A 20,477-nucleotide genomic window follows, 5' to 3' on the forward strand; every position below is an offset into this window, starting at 1 on the left:
AGTTCATAGAAATTTTTATTTTTTGTCACAAGTTAGCGGAAAATGATGATTTTTTTTTTTTTTTTCTTACAAAGTCTCATATTCCACTAACTTGTGACAAAAAATAAAAACTTCCATGAACTCACTATGCCCATCACGAAATACCTTGGGGTCTCTTCTTTCCAAAATGGGGTCACTTGTGGGGTAGTTATACTGCCCTGGCATTCTAGGGGCCCAAATGTGTGGTAAGGAGTTTGAAATCAAATTCTGTAAAAAATGACCTGTGAAATCCGAAAGGTGCTCTTTGGAATATGGGCCCCTTTGCCCACCTAGGCTGCAAAAAAGTGTCACACATCTGGTATCTTCGTACTCAGGAGAAGGTGGGGAATGTGTTTTGGGGTGTCTTTTTACATATACCCATGCTGGGTGAGATAAATATCTTGGTCAAATGCCAACTTTGTATAAAAAAATGGGAAAAGTTGTCTTTTGCCAAGATATTTCTCTCACCCAGCATGGGTATATGTAAAATGACACCCCAAAACACATTCCCCACCTTCTCCTGAGTACGGAGATACCAGATGTGTGACACTTTTTTGCAGCCTAGGTGGGCAAAGGGGCCCATATTCCAAAGAGCACCTTTCGGATTTCACAGGTCATTGTTTACAGAATTTGATTTCAAACTCCTTACCACGCATTTGGGCCCCTAGAATGCCAGGGCAGTATAACTACCCCACAAGTGACCCCATTTTGGAAAGAAGAGACCCCAAGGTATTCGCTGATGGGCATAGTGAGTTCATGGAAGTTTTTATTTTTTGTCACAAGTTAGTGGAATATGAGAAAAAAAAAAATCATCATTTTCCACTAACTTGTGACAAAAAATAAAAAATTCTAGGAACTTGCTATGCCCCTCACGAAATACCTTGGGGTGTCTTCTTTCCAAAATGGGGTCACTTGTGGGGTAGTTATACTGCCCTGGCATTTTCCAGGGGCCCTAATGTGTGGTAAGTAGGTAAATGACCTGTGAAATCCTAAAGGTGCTCTTTGGAATATGGGCCCCTTTGCCCACCTAGGCTGCAAAAAAGTGTCACACATGTGGTATCGCCGTATTCAGGAGAAGTTGGGGAATGTGTTTTGGGGTGTCATTTTACATATACCCTTGCTGGGTGAGAGAAATATCTTGGCAAAAGACAACTTTTCCCATTTTTTTATACAAAGTTGGCATTTGACCAAGATATTTCTCTCACCCAGCATGGGTATATGTAAAATGACACCCCAAAACACATTCCCCAACTTCTCCTGAGTACGGCGATACCAGATGTGTGACACTTTTTTGCAGCCTAGATGCGCAAAGGTGCCCAAATTCCTTTTAGGAGGGCATTTTTAGACATTTGGATACCAGACTTCTTCTCACGCTTTGGGGCCCCTAGAATGCCAGGGCAGTATAAATACCCCACATGTGACCCCATTTTGGAAATAAGACACCCCAAGGTATTCAATGAGGGGCATGGCGAGTTCATAGAATTTTTTTTTTTTTTGCCACAAGTTAGCGGAAATTGATATTTTAAATTTTTTTCTCACAAAGTCTCCCGTTCCGCTAACTTGGGACAAAAATTTCAATCTTTCATGGACTCAATATGCCCCTCACGGAATACCTGGGGGTGTCTTCTTTCCGAAATGGGGTCACATGTGGGGTATTTATACTGCCCTGGCATTCTAGGGGCCCTAAAGCGTGAGAAGAAGTCTGGAATATAAATGTCTAAAAAATTTTACGCATTTGGATTCCGTGAGGGGTATGGTGAGTTCATGTGAGATTTTATTTTTTGACACAAGTTAGTGGAATATGAGACTTTGTAAGAAAAAAAAATATATATTCCGCTAACTTGGGCCAAAAAAATGTCTGAATGGAGCCTTACAGAGGGTCATCAATGACAGGGGGGGTGATCAATGACAGGGGGGGTGATCAATGACAGGGGGGTGATCAATGACAGGGGGGTGATCAATGACAGGGGGGTGATCAATGACAGGGGGGTGATCAATGACAGGGGGTTGATCAATGACAGGGGGGGTAATCAATGACAGGGGGGGTGATCAATGACAGGGGGGTGATCAGGGAGTCTATATGGGGTGATCACCACAGTCATTGATCATGCCCCTGTAAGGCTTCATTCAGACGTCCGGATGCGTTTTGCGGATCGGATCAATCTATCAGTGCATCCGTAAAAATCATGCGGACATCTGAATGGAGCTTTACAGGGGGGTGATCAGGGAGTCTATATGGGGTGATCACCACAGTCATTGATCATGCCCCTGTAAGGCTTCATTCAGACGTCCGGATGCGTTTTGCGGATCCGATCCATCTATCAGTGCATCCGTAAAAATCATGCGGACATCTGAATGGAGCTTTACAGGGGGGTAATCAATGACAGGGGGGTAATCAATGACAGGGGGGTGATCAGGGAGTCTATATGGGGTGATCACCACAGTCATTGATCACGCCCCTGTAAGGCTTCATTCAGACGTCCGGATGCGTTTTGCGGATCCGATCCATCTATCAGTGGATCCGTAAAAATCATGCGGACGTCTGAATGGAGCTTTAAAGGGGGTTGATCAATGACAGGGGGGTAATCAATGACAGGGGGGTGATCAGGGAGTCTATATGGGGTGATCAGGGGTGATCAGGGGCTAATAAGGGGTTAATAAGTGACGGGGGGGGTGTAGTGTAGTGTAGTGGTGCTTGGTGCTACTTTACTGAGCTACCTGTGTCCTCTGGTGGTCGATTTAAACAAAGGGGACCACCAGAGGACCAGGTAGCAGGTATATTAGACGCTGTTATCAAAACAGCGTCTAATATACCTGTTAGGGGTTAAAAAAAACACATCTCCAGCCTGCCAGCGAACGATCGCCGCTGGCAGGCTGGAGATCAACTCTCTTACCTTCCGTTCCTGTGAGCGCGCGCGCCTGTGTGCGCGCGTTCACAGGAAATCTCGGCCATCGCGAGATGACGCATATATGCGTGACTCTGCGCAGGGCTGCCACCTCCGGAACGCGATCCTGCGTTAGGCGGTCCGGAGGTGGTTAAAAGGACTTTTGGGTTTTAGAAAAGCTTTCTCAGAATAAAAACTGTGAAATTCGCTCCCTACTCTGTCTTTCCCTTCCTACGCTCTGCTTTCCCTGTCAACGTCTGAGCCGAACATGCGTCATCGGGTGCTATACAGCACCCGATGACGTGTTCCGGCCAGCCAATCACTGTAATGCCAGCAGCCAACATAGCTACTGGCATTACAATAAGGGTAGTACTTATCTGCACCTTTATTGGCTGCTTAAAACCTGCGAAACGTGCGGGGAGGAGACTCGAGCATAGCGCTTTAGCACATGCGATACTCGGTCGAGTACCGCCATGTGCCGAGCATAGCGATGCTCGAGCCAAACAGATATTCGGTCGAGCATGCTCGCTCATCACTAGTCACAAGGTGTTTAAGGAACATCATCGTACGGTTCTTACGGAACACCCTGGAAGCAGTTCCACTGCCGACCTCATATCTCGTAGATTCTGGTGGCCGGGGTGGCGTAAGTGTATTAAGGACTATGTGTCAGCCTGTACCACCTCTGCACATGCTAAGGTGACACATACTCTGCCTTCCGGATCTTTACTTCCGTTGTCCAGACCATCGACTGGTCCATCGAAATGGATTTTATCACTGATCTACCTAACTCTTCAGGAAAGACAGTTATTCTGGTGGTAGTTGATTGCTTTAGTAAAATGGTGCACTTTATTACTTTATCGGGCCTACCCAATGCTAAAACACTTGCACAAGTCTTTGTTGACAACATTGTGAATCTCCATGGCATTCTCTCTTATGTGGTCTCAGATCGTGGGACTCAGTTTGTTTCCAGATTCTGGAAAGCGTTCTGTACTCGACTGGGGATACAACTGTCCTTTTCCTCAGCTTTTCATCCTCCGTCGAACGGACAGATGGAGCACACTAATCAGAGTCTAGAGACTTACTTGAGATGTTTTGTATCTGAGAACCCGGAGAAGCGGCCTTCTTTTTGTCTTTGGCAGAGTTTGCCATAAACAATAGTAGTCACGAGTCCACTCGTAAGTCGCCGTTTTTTGGGGCTTATGGGTTTCACCCGCAGTTTGGCACATTTTCTGGTTCTGATACTTCTAGTATCTCTGAGGAAGAACGTTTTTCATCATCATTGTCATCGATATGGTAAAAATCAGCTTACTGTCCATGATCTGTACCCTTTTCCTGACATGTGTCACTTTATGTGGTAATAACTTTGGAAAGCTTTACTTATCCAAGCCATTCAGAGATTGTTTTTTCGTGACACATTGTACTTCATGAAATTTACCAAACATTTAGAAAAATTTACAATTTTCAAAATTTCAAATGATACCTCATAAAATATTTATTACTTAACATTCCCCATATGTCTACTTTATGTTGGCATTATTTTGTAAATGTCATTTTATTTTTTGGGGAACGTTAGGCGGCTTCGAATTTTAGAAGCAATTCTTAAAATTTTAAGAAAATTTCCAAAACCCACTTTTTAAGGACCAGTTCAGGTCTGAAGTCATTTTGTGGGGCGTACATAGTGGAAACCCCCCATAAATGACCCCATTGTAAAAACTACACACCTTACTCAAAACTGATTTTACAAACTTTGTTAATCCTTTGTAAAAGAGGGATAGAGGATGGCTCACCTCTGGTTGGTGATGGCAAGGTGCACCAAACAGATGTTGTGCCCAGTCACCAGCAAACAATAGTAGAAAAAATGGAATGGGCACTCTTATACCTAGTGCACTAGGTAGGCAATGCGACTCAAACAATTGAATATAATATATTAATTTATTAGTAGCGATATATGTAAATATATATCAATATACAGTTGATAATAGAACCTAATAACTTAACCCTCTGGATAATAAAACCTCACATAAAATTGATAAATAAAAATGCAATAAGCATAGATCTATCCACTGTTATAACTAATGGAAAAACAGAGGTCCAGTCCAGCGTTAATAGAAGAGACACTGTATAATCCGTTACCTACAACAGTGGCTAGACAGCAAATATACCTCCAGGGAAATCTGTGAGTGAATAAATAATTAATTAATGAATCAATAGATAATATGTGAAAAATCAGCAATGCGTGAGATAACACAGTGGCTAAAGTGACAAAATATATTGAATCGACAATATAGTGTAAATAATTAAAATCGTGAGTGTAAATAGATAAATAAATTAATAAATATCTCTGGAGAATAAGTCCAATTGCTGTCCCCCACTGGTAGTATTATTCCAAAGTAGTGTCTCTAATTAATGGAAAACGTATGGGCTGGGTCGATGTTTAATCCACACAATTGTCCGCAGGTAGACTCAGTTTAAATGTATGGGCTGTATCATTGAACAGCTACGGCACCAGTATAAATGTATCCAATACTGTTGCGATTTGGTGGAGCAATAATGTAATTGTGGCAAACAGTATATCAAAGTAGTTAGGCAGCAGTACGTATATGTCCAGCTATATTGTGTCAAATCACAGATATCGGAGCTAGTAGCTCTTACTCACATCCATTCCCACCGTGGCGTCCCACGTGGTGTAGGTTTAAGCAGCCTTATCTCACTGTAGCGCAGCTGCGCTGTCTGCTACCGATGCTGTCTCACCCCGACTGTGGAAAGATGCTGGCTGTGTAACGCTGCTGCTGCGTATCCGGTTTCTTTAGTTGGGATCAATGTTCCACCTGTTTAGGTCAATACTGATCCTTGAACATTTAGGCTATCAATCTCTATATCAATTCAGAGTGATCCGTAGTACGATTCAATTAGAACCGCAATTTTGACATCCTTTGGAAAAGCGCTTTCTTGATCCAATATAGTAGAAAATATTGCCGGTATGTTATCAGATCCAGTTGCTCCTTACCAGACGCGTTTCAAAGGCTTCCTGCCTTCTTCCTCAGTGGCTAGTTTGGAACTGACTAACTATCCGGCCTTTTATCCTCCATAGGGTTCTTCGGTAGACCTGAAATGGACCCACATGGATCTGGGTTTCACGGATGTATTTGATTTATATTGCGATAGTCCTGCGGTATATATGCGGTTTTTATACACCAATGCGTTTTTATATGTTCTGTGTTCCTGTGTCCACCAGCATCCTTATCCATATCAAATTATTGTCATATCTGATTCTAGTTAGATCTTATATAAATAAAACCATCCTATGTCATAAATTAATGTCAGCATAATGTAAACACATTTATCTTACTAAAATACAATATTTATACATCTTTATTATGTTAAAAATATATTAAATCATTGAGAGCTTCTATATTAGGTCTAAAAATATTATATAAAAGTCTAAAATATAAATAGAAAAATTAAATATAAATATAAATAGTTATTTCGGTAATATACTCAACAAATACATATATAAATATCCTTTTTTGATTGGTATGCAGCAAGCTACATCTGATGGGGCTCATCCTCTATAATGGTTCGGGCAGAGTGTATGGGGTACAGATGGATGGACTGGGGTCGGAGATCTCCAGCGCAGGGAGGGTCATAGTGCTGCTAAACAGCCCGACTAGTACCCCCCATGAGCCGAAGACACCCGACCCATCACAAAAACCCAAATATTTCCAACTCGGCGTTGAGTCCATCCGGAGCCAAACTGCCGAATTCGAATATCTTCCTAGACTCCGCCCTAGACATTCGGGCAATATGATTGCCCCCCCTCCAATGGCGTTCTATTTGTTCAAATGCTGCAAAGGTTAGAGACTTCGGATCTTGATTATGTATCAATTTAAAATGTTTTGATAGTACATGTTTATCGTACCCTTTCTTAATTTTGTTAATATGTTCCGCTATCCTAACTTTTAGGGGTCTTTTAGTCCTTCTATTAACGCTGGACTGGACCTCTGTTTTTCCATTAGTTATAACAGTGGATAGATCTATGCTTATTGCATTTTTATTTATCAATTTTATGTGAGGTTTTATTATCCAGAGGGTTAAGTTATTAGGTTCTATTATCAACTGTATATTGATATATATTTACATATATCGCTACTAATAAATTAATATATTATATTCAATTGTTTGAGTCGCATTGCCTACCTAGTGCACTAGGTATAAGAGTGCCCATTCCATTTTTTGTTAATCCTTTAGCTGCTCCACAAGAATTAAAGGAAAATGGAAATGAAATTTTTAAATTTCACTTTTTTGGCAGATTTTCCATTTTCATCAATTTTTTTCTTTAACACATCAAGGGTTAACAGCCAAACAAAACGTAATATTTATTACCCTGGTTCTGCGGTTTACATAAAAACCCCAGATGTGGTCGTAAACTCATGTAAGGGCACATGGCAGGGCGCAGAAGAAAAGGAGCACCATATGGTTTTTGGAAGGCAGATTTTGCTGAACTGGTTTTTAGATGCCATCTCCCATTTGAAGCCCCCCTGATGCACCCTTACAGTAGAAACTCCCAAAAAGTGACCCAATTTTAAGAAACTAGGGGATAAGGTGCCAGTTTTATTGGTACTATTTTGGGGTACATATGATTTTTAATTGTCTATATTACCTTTTTGTGAGGCAAAGTAACCAGAAAATGGCTGGTTTATCTGACAGGGTACGTCATGCTATTTTTATAGAGCAGGTTGTTATGGATGTAATGATATCAAATATGTCTACTTTCTTTGTTTGTTTGTTTCAGTTTTACATAATAAAGCATTTTTGAAAAAAACATTCTGTATTTGTGTATCCATTTCTGAACGCCATATTTTTTTTGCCGATCGTCTTGTGCAGGGGCTCGTTTTTTGCAGGAAGAGTTGACGTTTTTATTGGTACCATTTTTGGGTACATATGATTTTTTGATCAGTCATTATTACACTTTATGTGACATTTGAAATTTTTATAGAGCAGATCATTTTATAGAGCAGATCATGTGACATTTTTATAGAGCAGATCGTTACGGACGTGGAAATAACTGATATGTATACTTTTTCTTATTTATTTAAGTTTTACACAATAATAGCTTTTTTGAAACAAAAGAAAATGATATTTTAGTGTCTCCATAGTCTGAGAGCCATAGCTTTTTTATTTTTTGACTGATTGTCTTAGGTAGGGTCTCATTTTTTGTGAGATGAGGTTATGGTTTGATTTGTACTATTTTGGGGCGCACTTGCCTTTTTGATAGCGGTGTTGCACTTTATGTGATGTTAGGTGACAAAAAATGGCTTTTTTTGCACAGTTTTTTTTTTTTTACAGTATTCATCTGAGGGCATAGGTCATGTGATATTTTTATAGAGCATGTTGTTACGGACGCGGCAATACCTAATAAAGTATGTCTACTTTTTTATTTATTTCACTTCAACACAATAATAGCAGTTTTGAAACAAAAAAATAATGTTTTAGTGTCTCCATAGTCTGAGAGCCATAGCTTATAAAATTTTTTGACGGATTGTCAAATTTTTTGTGGGGTGAGGTAACGGTTTGATTTGTACTATTTTGGGCGGAATACACCTTTTTGATCGCGTGGTGTTGCACTTTATGTGATGTTAGGTAACAAAAAATGACTTTTATGGCACTGTTTTTATTTTTTATTTTTTTACGGTGTTCACCTGAGGGGTTAGGTCATGTGATATTTTTATAGAGCAGACTGTTACGGACGCAGAAATACCTAATATGTCTACTTTTTATTTATTTATTTCACTTTAACAAAATAATAGCAGTTTTGAAACCCAAAAAATGATGTTTTAATGTCTTCATGTTCTGAGAGCTATAGTTTTTTTTATTTATTGAGCGGTTTATTTTTTGCGGGATGAGTTGATGGTTTTACTGGTAACATTTTGTGGGACATCAGCCTTTTTGATCACTTGGTGTTGCACTTTTTGTGATGTAAGGGGACAAAAATGGCTTTTTTTGACATTGTTTTTCTTTGTGTTTATCGGACGGGGTGGATCTTGTGATATATTTATAGAATCGGTCGTTACGGACGTGCTGATACCTTATATGTTTGGGTTTTATTTATTTTTTCTATTTTTTATTATAAAATCTGGGGAAAGGGACATTTTTTTTCTTTTTTTTACTTGAAACTTTCATTTTTTTTATTAAAAACCATTTTTTATCTTTTTTTTTTAAACTTTATTTATGTCCCACAACTTTTGGGGGCCTGATCCCCTCTGCAATGCATTACAATACATCTTTATTGTAATGCATTGCCTGTTAGTGTATTACACAGAGTAATCCCTCATGCACACGACCGTTGTTTTGGTCTTCACCCGAGCCGCAGTTTTTGCGGTTCGGATGCGGACCCATTCACTTCAATGGGGCCGCAAAATATGCGGACAGCACTCCGTGTGCTGTCCGCATCCGTTGCTCCGTTCCATGATTCACAAAAAATATATAACCTGTCCTAATCTTGTCCGTTTTGCGGACAAGAATAGGCAGTTATATTAATGGCTGTCCGTGCCATTCCACAATTTGCGGACTGCAAAACGCACAACGGTTGTGTACATGAGGCCTAATACACTAACAGTATAAACCTATAATGTTGTTGAACAAACAACAAAACATGTCAAGTATACCAGTAGTATGCACCGGGGTGAATCACAACACAATAGCCCATAAAATATGACTATTCCAATTGTAGTTCATGTGATCATCACCCTGGTGCATAACCACCAGATGAGTCTCAGCTCAGCCCAAAAATGTAATGAAAGAGAAATAATCAAACATCCGCTAGAGTCTAGCAATAAAGGGGAAAAAAATTGAAATATATATAGAGACCTCACATAAGTGAGACAACACACACCAAGCCTTATTGTAAAGGATATGAAGGAACTCATCTGTGGGTGGCAGATAGAGAGTTAAAGCATACCATGATTCATGATGGAGGGTAAAAGCAGCAGGCACGGGACAGGCTAAAAACCTTGACGGGCATTTCGCCTCAGCTTCGTCACGAGGTAATACACTAACAGGTTGCCTAGGAGACCCAGCCTGAAGCTGGTTCTCTTCGGCACCCATAGAAGGCAAGTCCCAATGCCGTGTAAGGCACGGCATCAGGCTGTCTTGTCACACATCGGGTCCCCGCCACAGCAGCACGGGACCTGATGGGCTCCCTCCCCCACAGCAAACCCCTTCTATGTCGTGGTCAGTGCTGACCGCGGCATAGAAGGGGCTAATCTGCCCGCATCGCTGTAAACAGTGATACAGCAGGGGCCTGGCTATCAGGGACTGCCGGGCCCCTGCAGTGATCGGCCTGGCACAGCTCCTGCACCCGCCTGATCAGCCCGCCATTGTCGCGACTACGGTCATGGTCGTGACTCCTAAACCGCATGCTGTTGCCTGCAGTCTCGTGTGGTTGTTTCAACCACAGGTGAGGGCCGCTTGTATGTTGCCTCACTTGTGGTTGCCGTTGGCAACATGTTCTTGTGATGTTTTGGCAGTATAGCGGCTTGAGCGGTTGCTAGGCAGCTTGCTGTCAAGTGCATGCGGTTGCACCTGTCTTGGTGTGTTTGTATGTGTGCACGAGGTTTTGTATGTGTGATTGTTGTTTGTGCACGAGGTTTATTTATGGGTGCACGTCCCCTTTAAGTGGCTGTCTTCCCTTCCCTGATGTGAGAAGGGTTAATTCCCTTCCTAGTATGTGAGCACTGGGTGTGTCTGTGTGGGTGTGGCTACTTGGGCCTATATAGCCTCTGCTGAGAGCAGTAGTCAGAGGGGTACTTCAGCCATGGTCTGCTGGAGTCATCCTCCTACCTAATACCATCTGCCAGTGAGGGCCACCCTTTAAAGTGCAAGTGCAATTTGTACCTACTGACCCTGGCTGCTTCAGACCAGGGTCAGTAGGTACAAATTGCACTTGCACTTTAAACTGTGTTTCTCTCCCCCGCTCCTTTTGCAGTCCCTGCTTGGTGTGGGCCGCACCCAGACTTACACTCCCTTAAATGTTTGGAGTGTTTTTGTATGCATGTCCTGGGTGCTACTACTACTATATGTGCCCCACTAAGCTGATACTGCTTCATCTGTGTATGGGGGATACTAGTCCATTATTGGTTTGGAGCTTACTCTGTTTTTATACAATTATTTGTAACACCGTCGTGTTCCCATTATGTGCTGTTTTTGTATATGTTTTAACTGATATACCATTTAATGTTTTTGGATATCCAATAAAGGAAATAATTAATTAAAATTGCTCTCTGTGTGGTTGCTCTTTGAGCTGTGTAGGTGATAATACGAATAACTCCATGCGAGATATTTATGATATAGTTGTTTTTGGTGTTTTATTTAGATGACATTCTAATTTATTCTCCAGATGTGGAAACACATCAGGATGATGTGAGACAGGTGTTACAGATCCTAAGAGATAATAGAGTTGAGCGGACACCTGGATGTTCGGGTTCGGCCGAACTTCACAAAAAAGTTTGAGTTCGGGACCCGAACTTAACCAGACTTGACCCCGAACCCGAACCCCATTGAAGTCAATGGGGACCCGAACTTTCGAGCACTAAAATGGCTGTAAAAATGTCATGGAAAGGGCTAGAGGGCTGCAAATTGCATCAAATTGTGGTTAAGAGCATGGCAAGTGCTCTGCAAACAAATGTGGATAGGGAAATGACTTTAAATAACATAAAATACGTAAAAATAAAAAATAATAATCTTGATCTAGGAGGACGAGGTCCATATGGAGTAGGAGGTTGAGGAGGCGGTGGATGTGGCGGTCTAGGTGGAAGCGGCGGTGGAGGAGGAGGTAGCCTACACTGCTTTTTGGTTTTAAATTTTATTTTTATTTTTTATTGGGGTACACCCCAAAACAGGGGGCAGAACCATCAGTCAGTTCGTGTAGGGGTGTGCAAACATACTGACCCACCATGTCACACGTCCCCGTGATGTTCACGATCCAATTGGATATCTGCTCTATCAACTTTCGATGTTCTTTTCTGCGCCTACTGTACCATGTTGATCACGAATCAGGGTTCCATCCCGGAGAGGGAGCGTGAGAAAGAGAGACCACATCCAAGGGAGATCAATGGATGAAATTTTATTGTGATCGAGCGGAAATGTGGGAGAAGCTATTAAAACGGAAGAATTGAAGGAAAGGAGGGGGCGAGCGGCAATTACCCACTCCTAACTCAAGGAGGTGCAGCGTCCCACTACGTGTGTGTGGGCACTGCTTAAAAGTACTTTTTGGTCTTAACAATTGCCTTGTACAGTATGGTATAACTTTGTATTTATGTACAGTACAGACCAAAAGTTTGGACACACCTTCTCATTCAAAGAGTTTTCTTTATTTTCATGACTATGAAAATTGTAGATTCACGCTGAAGGCATCAAAACTATGAATTAACACATGTGGAATTATATACATAACAAAAAAGTGTGAAACAACTGAAAATATGTCATATTCTAGGTTCTTCAAAGTAGCCACCTTTTGCTTTGATTACTGCTTTGCACACTCTTGGCATTCTCTTGATGAGCTTTAAGATGTAGTCCCCTGAAATGGTTTTCACTTCACAGGTGTGCCCTGTCAGGTTTAATAAGTGGGATTTCTTGCCTTATAAATGGTGTTGGGACCATCAGTTGCATTGAGGAGAAGTCAGGTGGATACACAGCTGATAGTCCTACTGAATAGACTGTTAGAATTTGTATAATGCAAAAAAAAGCAGCTAAGTAAAGAAAAACGAGTGGCCATCATTACTTTAAGAAATGAAGGTCAGTCAGTAAGCCGAAAAATTGGGAAAACTTTGAAAGTAAAGGCTATTTGACCATGAAGGAGAGTGATGGGGTGCTGCGCCAGATGACCTGGCCTCCACAGTCACCGGACCTGAACCCAATCGAGATGGTTTGGGGTGAGCTGGACCGCAGAGTGAAGGCAAAAGGGCCAACAAGTGCTAAGCATCTCTGGGAACTCCTTCAAGACTGTTGGAAGACCATTTCAGGGGACTACCTTTTGAAGCTCATCAAGAGAATGCCAAGAGTGTGCAAAGCAGTAATCAAAGCAAAAGGTGGCTACTTTGAAGAACCTAGAATATGACATATTTTTAGTTGTTTCACACTTGTTTGTTATGTATATAATTCCACATGTGTTAATTCATAGTTTTGATGCCTTCATAGTCATGAAAATAAAGAAAACTCTTTGAATGAGAAGGTGTGTACAAACTTTTGGTCTGTACTGTATCTGCAAAATCCCTGTTAACAGGCAGATTAGGTGTAATTTATACATCCCACCACTAGATGGGGATAAAGTTCAGGTCATATATATATATCTAGGTCAGGCCTAGTGAGGCAGATGAGAGTTGATGATTAGTTCAGTGGGGACAGAGACAGGTCAGTGTGGAGATCAGTAAGTAGACTGATACTGAGAGAGTGAAAAGGTGCAGATCCAGAAGTTTTAGTCCAGCAAGGGATAAAAGGACAGACTTATATACATCCAAAGGATAAAAGCCGCAAACCAGGCATAAACGACCTTTGGGATATTCAGGTCAAGGGTACCATAGCCTCCGGCAACCTCACCAAAATTGCACTGATATTGAAGATAACCCACTGCTCCCAAAACTAAAAACCTGAAAAGCCTAGAAACAGTGGATTTGCAGAATCAACTCTGTACCATCAAGAAACTGCATTTTTGTACTGCTGCAATCAAAGACATCTAAAGTAAAAATTGTGAGTTGCATTTCACCACTGTCTACCTCATTATTACCACTTATGGTTGTACCACCATTAACGGTACTGGCGTCACGACAAAAAACATCAAGGGACTCAGCTGCAACAAGCACCCTAAGCACCCCTAACATCAAGGGCACCTCAACCACCATCTTGGCTGATGCTTCCCTACACAGAGCGTGCCCCGGAGGATTTCGTGCTGTCCACCTCAACACTGTGCTGCCAGCCCAGGGAGGCTTTCTGCTAACCGTGAGTAAACTGATGAACTGTGTGTTATATTATTTGGCCCTTCATCGGTCCACCGTGCACCTCATGTGTCGCCCCTGCGACTGGCTGGCTGCAGAGGTAGTGACAATAAATAACAATACAGGACTCTTAAGAAGCCCTGTTATTTGAATGATTAATTAAAAATTACAGGGAATGTCACTGCGGTATTTTGGATTAGAAAAACGTTAGACAGGAGAGGCCCTGCTGCCGCTTTGTTGACTCTAGATAACTTCTGCCTGATCGCACGTCCCTGTGACGTCCACCATCCATTTGGATATCTTCTCTATCAACTTTCAATGTTCTTTTCTGAGCCTACCATGTTGATCACGGTTATCGGCGAATCAGGGTTTCACACCGGAGAGGGAGCGTGAGAAAGAGAGACCACATCCAAGGGAGATCAATGGATGAAATTTAATTTTGATCAAGCGGAAATATGGGAAAAGTTATTAAAGCAGAAATATAGAAGGACAGGGCCAATTAAAGATGAATTTTAGAAATTTAAGTCGCTGTCACCTATGCAGAGTAGGGGTTTTTCATCACTCGAAATGGGTTAATGTCACCCACCAATGGAACAGATTATTTTAAAAAATTTCGGTCCCTGTCACCTATGCAGAGCAGGGGTTTATTCACATCAAAAATTCTAAAATGTCAACCCAAGAATTTAACAGAAAAATTTGTGAAATTTATTAACCTGTCTACTAGGTAGAGCAGGGGTCTATCACAGCCAAAAATTGTTGAATGTCCCCCGAAAATGTAAAAGAAAAATTAGTGAAATTTATTAAGCTGTCAACTAGGTAGAGCAGGGGTATATCACAGCCAAAAATGTAACAGACAAATTAGTGATTAAATTTTTTTTTTAACCTGTCTACTAGGTAGAGCAGTGGTATATCACACCCAAAAATTGGCTAATTTCACCCAAAAATGTAACAGACAATGTACTGTCCTTAATTCTGTCACTGGAGCGTGATCGAAAGATGCGCGAGTACAAGCGCACGCTGGTAGACGTGCTGCTGGTGGCCTTCCCTCCTGACAGCGGGCCACAATGGAAGCACAAGCCGATAGCAGAGGGGGAGGAAGAGGTCACCAACGCAGCTGGGGCACCGCCAGCACCTCAAAAGGCAGGGTTAGCATGGCCGAAATGTGGAAAAGCTTTGTCAGCACGCCACAACAACCAGCACCACCAGGTGATATGGAATGTCGTAGAAGGAGGCAGCATTTCACCAACATGATGGAGCAGTATGTGTGCACACGCCTACACGTACTGAATGACGGGTCGGCCCCCTTCAACTTAATTAAAATTAAACCAAGCATGGATCCCACAGGCTTGTCCGTACCTTGTGCAGAATAGACATGTACACCAGCCTTACCCAGCCCTTGTTATACTACAGCGCAATTGCTCATTGTTGTATTTTTGATATTTCCCACTCTTTTGGGGTGTACCCAAATAAAAAGAAAATTAAAATAAAAAATTAAAACCAAAAACGTGTGTTGGCTACCTCGTCCTCCTCCACCGCCACTTCCACCTACACCGCTACGTCCACTGCCTCCTCAAAATCCTACTCCATATGGACCTCCATCTCATAAATCAATTTTTATTTTTTATTTTTTGTACGTATTTTATTTTATTTTATGTCATTTCACTAATTGGTCTGTTACATTTTCGGGTGAAATTAACAAATTTTTGGGTGTGATATACCACTGCTATACCTAGCGAAAAAACAAGAAAATGGAGCTCATGGTACCGTATGTAAAAATATAATTCACAAGAACGCCTCCGTACCTTCAGGTAGGCCTATCATATCGGGGTGCAATAGTATGGTAGAAAATATTTGTTAATTGCTGGATTTTCATCTTAAACCAATTATGGAAACTTTGCCTTCCTATGTCAGGGACACATCTGACTTTCTGCAAAGGATACAGGGAATTACTCTTGATGAGGACACCCTTATGGTGACTTGTGATGTGGAATCCCTCTATACGAGTATTCAACATTCGGATGGCTTGCAGGCAGTAGAATTTTTTCTTTTTACCAGCAATATGCCAAGGGATTTTAAATCTTTTTTGTTACAACTTTTAAAGTTTGTACTTATGAGGAATTTTTTCTCCTTCAATGGGTCCTTCTTCCTGCAGCTCCAGGGGACCGCTATGGGGGCAGCATGTGCGCCCTCGTATGTGAATTTGTTCCTGGGGCTGTGGGAGAGGGACCTTTTCCTGTCAGACAGACACGTCATCATGGACCGCGCCATCCTTTGGGCGCGGTACATTGATGACGTCTTCTTGATCTGGCAGGGAACTGAGGGACAATTACATGATTTTTTCAAATTACTCAAGAACAACTCTAGAAACATCAAACTTACCTATACGTATCATAAGCAGAAAGTCGACTTCTAAGGCCTTGTTCACATCAGCGTTCAGCCTTTCCGTTCTCCTGCTCCGTTATAGGAGCAGGAAAACGGAAAGGACGGATTCGGCTCATAACCGAGCCGAACGGAGCCTACGGACCTCATAGACCCCCATAGACTATAATGCTGTGCATGCAGGACTTTTGTCTCCGCTCCAAAATCATCTTCTGAGCGGAAACCTAACGGACCCCATTATAGTCTATGGGGGTCTATGAGGTCCGTAGGCTCCGTTCGGCTCAGTTATGAGCCGAATCCGTCCTTTCCGTTTTTCTGCTCCTATAACGGAGCAGGAGAACGGAAAGGCTGAACGCTGATGTGAACATAGCCTTAGATGTATCTGTGTTTAGGGATGCTGGCGGCCATCTCAGGACTGATGTCTTCCGTAAAGAGACTGCCGTCAATGCCTATTTGCATGCAACTTCCTTGCACCCCAGAAACACCATTTGTGCTATTCCTGTTGGCCAATTTTTGCGCATTCGTCGGATACTGTATGTTCCGATGATGCGACTTTTGAAAAACAAGCTAGTGAACTAATAGACCGTTTCCTTCGGAGAGGTTATAGCCATCGCTCCATCAAAAAAGCGTATTAGCGAGCAAAGACACAACAACAAACACAATTGTTGCAAATCAAAAGAGATAAGGTACCTGACAAAAAAATCAGATTCATAAGTACATACCATTCACGTTGGGATGAAATGAGGAAATGTCTGCCCACACATTGGCCTATCTTATTGACAGATCCCACTTTAGAAAAACTTCTGTCTATGCGACCTTTAATTACAGCACGTAGAGCCAACACTCTACGAGATAATCTAGTCAGAAGCTATTTACAACCAGCATCTCCCCAACTTTGTATCGGACAAGGCAGACCAAAAACTGGCTTTAGACCATGTGGCAGATGTGCTGCATGTCCCAACATGGAACGATCATTTGACTTTGTGGACTCCTCTGGAACTAGGTCCTTTAAGATCCACCACTCTCTTACATGTTCTAGTTCGAGGATAATATACTATGCGTCATGCCCATGCCCTAAGATATATGTGGGCTTGACAACATGCGAATTAAAGATTCGCGTACGTGAACATGTAAAGGACATCCTCAATGCACAGGAAATAAAAGAGGATGAAGTTCCTAAACCAATTGCGAGACATTTCAAGGAGTTTCACTCATGTAATCCTAGACTTTTAAAGGTTAGAAGGATTGACTGTGTCCAGGTCGATTTACGTGCAGGCAATGTATCCAAGAAGCTAGCTCAAAAGGAGAGCCGCTGGATTTGGACTCTTGGGACTTTACGCCCCAGGGGCCTAAATGACAATTTGGGTTTCTCATCCTTCCTGTAACCGCTGGCACCACGCCTGTGGATCCCATTATTTTTTTACTTTTTTAGTTATTTTTAATTAATTAATTTTTCTAACATGCTCTCTCTCCCCTCTCCCCCCCCCTTTTTTTCATAGGATGTAACATCTTCACACCTTCCACCTATTTATGCTTGCGAAAAATGAACCTCTCCTCTGTCTGCTCCTTCTGCCATCAAGCCTTTGTTGGAGCATTATTTCAACTTCACATATATATTTTTAGAAATATTTTTTTCTGTATATATATATATATATATATATATATATATTCTTTTTTGTCTTCCCCATCATGATTGCTTTTCTTTTACACATTCACATATACATATTTTTTTTTATCTTGAGTGTAATCAAGGCAATCATGTTCTTATTCATTCTCTATCATGCACTGTCATACTTTTTCCCCTTTCCCTTCTTTCCTCCCTCCCCCTTCCCCCTCCTCTCTCCCCCCTCCCCCCCTTTCCCTTCTCTTCCCTTTCCCCCTTCCCCCCCCATTTTCCTCCCTCCTCCCTCCTTTCCTTCCCCCTCCCTTACCTTCCTCTTCCCCTCCCCCCCCCCCCCCCCCTTCCCTTCTTTCTCCCCTTTTCTTTCATTTATTGTGCACTGTCACTTTAACTAATTTATTTTGTTTCACTGTGTGTAGTATTCTACTACTTTGGTGTTATAATATGAACTGCATCAATTCTTATTACTTATTTATTCATTTTCTCACTCTTCCATCTCTTTATATTTATTCATTATTTTCCGTAGTTCCCCTCCCCTCCCCATTATTATATATTATTATATATATATACACATTTCTTTGGATTCATGATTGAGCTTTTTGCACTCTGTTGACATTTTGCATTATGCACACTTGCACCTTTATTTGCACATTTTGCACATCGTCTCAAGCACACTTGCACTTTATACCAACAAATACACGGGTTATTATGTAACATTATAACTGTTTTGCATCACCACAGAATATAAATACATATTTGTACTGTGTATTCATTTTGACATATTTGTCTCTGTTTACGCACTCCTGTTCAATCACCCCATGTATTTATCATGTATTTTCTGTATTATTTATTATTTTGCTTTGTATGTTTGACATTTAAGAGAGTTGATTATAATCTATGTTACATATTTTGCGGAGATAGTCATTTTACATAATGTGGTGTATGTTATTGTCCTTCTCCTCCCCTGTGGTGTGTGCGCGCGGTGCTTGGCGCCGCCCCCGGCGCCTCTCGCCTGTGCGTCCTTACGCCGCTATCGTCCGATCTTGTGACTTCGTCACGTGGTGTGGGCGTGTAGACGGGACGCCGGCCGGGAGGTAGCTGGGCGCGATTTGACTGGAGCCCCGCGCGCCAGTATACATGCACAGCTGAGGACAAGTACGTATAATCAACTCCTGATTGGTGGAGAGAGCCTGTAAATAGATGATTCACAGTGATGGAGTTACCCCCGGATGAAGGCACGCCGAAACGCGCGTTGGGGTAGCGCCATCCTGGGTGACATAGCACAGTCTTTTTTGGTGAGTCTTTGCTTTTCTTTTTTACCTATACGGCATTTGATTCAGGTCATTCCATACCTAGTCATTATTGAGGTTTGCTCCCATTTCGCTTATGCTGCACTCGCATGCAAACCCTGTTCCATTTTTTGCCGTGTAGGTTTTCTTTTGATTGCTGACTCAATTGTTACTCATGCTGCATTTTTTGGTCAATGGCTGGTCATTGTACTGTATATAATTAATTCCATTGATCATCATCTTTTACATTTGACACGTGTGCTATCCCAGGGTGGCGTTCTTTTTCTTTTTCTGCTGCCATTCACTTTTTAACGGCATATCACTTATTGCTTTATATTTTAATCATGTTACAATAAAATTATATTTTTACATACGGTACCATGAGCTCCGTTTTCTTGTTTTTTCACTAGGTATAGCAGTGGTATATCACACCCAAAAATTGGTTAATTTCACCCGAAAATTTAACAGACCAATTAGTGAAATGACATAAAATAAAATACGTACAAAACATAAAAAATAAAAATTGATTTATGAGATGAAGGTCCATATGGAGTAGGATTTTGAGGAGGCAGTGGACGTAGCGGTGTAGGTGGAAGTGGAGGAGGACGAGGTAGCCAACACTGGTTTTTGGTTTTAATTTTTTATTTTAATTTTATTTTTATTTGGGTACACCCCAAAAGAGTGGGAAATATCAAAAATACAACAATGAGCAATTGCGCTGTAGTATAACAATGGCTGGGTAAGGCCGGTGTACATGTCTATTCTGCACAAGGTACGGACAAGTCCTGTGGGATCCATGCCTGGTTCATTTTAATGAACGTGAGCTTGTCCACATTGGCTGTAGACAGGCGGCTGCTCTTGTCTGTGATAACGCCCCATGACATGCTAAACACACGTTCAGATAATACACTGGCTGCAGGGCAGGCCAGCACCTTCAAGGCGTAAAGGCAAGCTCAAGCCATGTGCCCAATTTTGAGACCCAGAAGTTGAGGGGGGGCCGACCCGTCATTCAGTACGTGTAGGCGTGTGCACACATACTGCTCCATTATGTTGGTGAAATGCTGCCTCCTGCTAAGATGTTCCATATCAGCTGGTGGTGCTGGTTGTTGTGGCATGCTGACAAAGCTTTTCCACATTTTGGCCCTGCTAACCCTGCCTTCTGAGGTGCTGGCGGTGCCCCAGCTGCGTTGGTGACCTCCCCCTCCCCCTCTGCCATTGCCTTGTGCTTCCATTGTGCCCCGCTGTCAGGTGGGAATGCCACCAGCAGCATGTCTACCAGTGTGCGCTTGTACTCGCG

This window comes from Bufo bufo, chromosome 6 (assembly GCF_905171765.1).
Source record: "Bufo bufo chromosome 6, aBufBuf1.1, whole genome shotgun sequence".
In the NCBI taxonomy this organism is placed as follows: Eukaryota; Metazoa; Chordata; class Amphibia; order Anura; family Bufonidae; genus Bufo; species Bufo bufo.